The sequence below is a fragment of the Nestor notabilis genome, unplaced genomic scaffold (genome assembly GCF_000696875.1).
Source record: "Nestor notabilis isolate BGI_N333 unplaced genomic scaffold, ASM69687v1 scaffold20257, whole genome shotgun sequence".
Lineage (NCBI taxonomy): Eukaryota > Metazoa > Chordata > Aves > Psittaciformes > Psittacidae > Nestor > Nestor notabilis.
Window position 1 is genome coordinate 3668 of NW_009937152.1, and position 2571 is coordinate 6238.

Genomic DNA, 2571 nt, shown 5'->3' on the forward strand with positions numbered 1-2571 from the left:
CCCTCCATAGGCTCCAGGCCGTGGAGCACCAGGAGAGCCCCACTGGAGCCAAACCCTGTCAATCCCATGCTAACCCTCCCCAGCACATCCCTCTGTGCTCATCTTAATGGGCTCAAAACCCAGCACCCAAACTCCTGAACATCACGCCTGGACTTCGCTCCTCAGCACAGGCTCATTCCCCATCCCACGGGGCAGAAAATTCCCAAGCCCACAAGCCGCTTACCGAGCGCTGCTCCGGGTTGGGTGCCCGAATTCCCCATGGGTGGCACGGGCTGCGTGTAAGAGCCACAAGGGTGCTGAGAGAGCAGAAAGAGCAAGGTGGAACACAAGATGCTGTAACTCGCAGCCCGGTGCTGATGGAAGCAGAGAGGAGCCGGTCTAACACGTCCCTGCCAGCCGCAACACAGCTGGCAAGGCTAAGTTTAGACTCACCAGCTTAGCGAGGGTCATTCCTGATCAGCAGAACTCATGAACTCCGGGCTGCAGCACCGGAGAATCCATGGAAATGCCCTGTCCCGGTGGAGGAGCAGCCATTGGCTCAGCCGAGATGGGAAGGACAAGCCCTGGAGCAGCGGTTCCCAGCGACGCAATGCAGCCTCCCCAAAAAGCCAGGTCCTCCCAGCCCCTTCCCCTCCTGCTCCTCCCCACCAGGGCTCCCCGACGCGGCGGGTGCCTCAGCTGAGCCATGGTTTCCATTAGCACAAAGCCCTTCGCCTGACAGAGGCGTTGGTATTTTTAGTTCAAGGGGAATGGATCCAATCTGGCTTTAACGCACACGAAATGAAGACCTGATGGGTGCCAGACCCACACTGAAACAACCCATTTCATAAGCTTAACTCTACTAGTTTTGTACCTGACACCAGAAGGCAACGTGCTGGAGCAACTATTTAGTAGGAAAATGAGACAAGAGGGATCATGAAACGTCTGCGAAAGCACCTACAGACACATGCTGACTTCGTGGACTCTTCTCACTACAAGAAGATGGTTCATTTTGCCAGCACTGTGTTCTTCATGCAAACTACAAACCCTCCTCTTCGTAAGGAGGAGCAGTAAAGATGCAGTTCGACCTGTTGGGGCTGTTGGTTGCACCTCTCCTCCTCCAACCCACACAGATTGAAGTGCTGAGCTGCCCTAAACACCCTGCTGCAAGCTGTGGTGAGGACACCGTGCTGCTGGTTGAGCTGGTTCATGGGGGAACCCCAGCCCTGCTCCCCAGACCTTTGACCATCACAACCCTGTGAAGGGCACCCTCATGCTCCAGTGATGCCCCATGTTTTGGTCCTCTGGACACAGCAGTTCTCAGCACTTCAAGTGAGGACAGACACAAGTTTCGACCCAGTGAGCGCAGGCACAGAGTTTTTGCTGAGCAGAGGCTCTCCCTCACCCCGATCCTTGTTCAATAAAACAAATGGAAAACTCAGCAGGTCATTAAATCAAACCATTCTCTCTCCTCCCACACAAAAGCTGTGGGCTTTGCATCAGAAAAATTGAGCGCAGCTTCCATATCGTTTTTGCTGTGATCACAGAATCAACCGGTTTGGGTTGGAAAGGACCTTAAAGCTCATCCAGTTCCAACCCCTGCCATGGGCAGGGACACCTTCCACTGGACCAGGTTGCTCCAAGCCCCTGTGTCCAACCTGGCCTTGAACACTGCCAGGGATGGGGCAGCCACAGCTTCTCTGGGCACCCTGTGCCAGCGCCTCAGCACCCTCACAGGGAAGAGCTTCTGCCTCAGAGCTCATCTCAACCTCCCCTCTGGCAGGTTCAAGCCATTCCCCTTGTCCTGTCCCTACAGGCCCTTGTCCAAAGCCCCTCTCCAGGTTTCTTGTAGCCCCTTTAGGCACTGAGACGCTGCAATGGGCTTCCTGCAAAGGCTGCCCCTAAGGCAAGCTGCTCTCCATGGGGGACAACCCCAGATAAAGTCACCTGGCTCATGTCTGGTGACGCCAAAGTCCCCCAAAGTGCAGCTGAGCAACAGAACCCATGCTGCAGAAGAGGAGCTGACATGCCAAGGCCACACGGCACATCCTGTCTGTTAAGATACTCTGAATACACCTATTTAGGTGGAAAATAGGATTTCTTCCCCGTGTTTCAGGCTTACTCCCACCAGTTCTGCAGAGTCCCAGACACACTGTTTTGCTGGACTCTGCTGACCTCAGTATTTGTAAGCTCGGGGCCGAAAGCCAAGATGTACAAGTCAGATGCTCATGGTCAGGCTCCCAAACCCACACCCCAGTCTCTGAACAAGGGTGGGCTCTGTTCTTGGTGTTTCCCAAAGCCCCTGCTTTGGGAAGCCAGCGAGAGTTGTTGGCTGCTCAGAGCCTCTAAAGACAAGTCTCTCTTATTTAGGACGTTCCTTTAACACAACCAAGTTGCATCTTCAGCTGGAGAGTGTTTACTCACACCCTGCTCAGTGGAACACACCCCCACCCCACCCCCATTTGCCACATGTCCAAGGCAGGGAGTTGCAACCAGATGATCTTTAAGGTCCCTTCCAACCCAAACCACTGTGTTATTCTATGTCCAGAGCTCGCGGCCTGTGGGACTGGTGGCTTCCCACCCCCCAAGCTG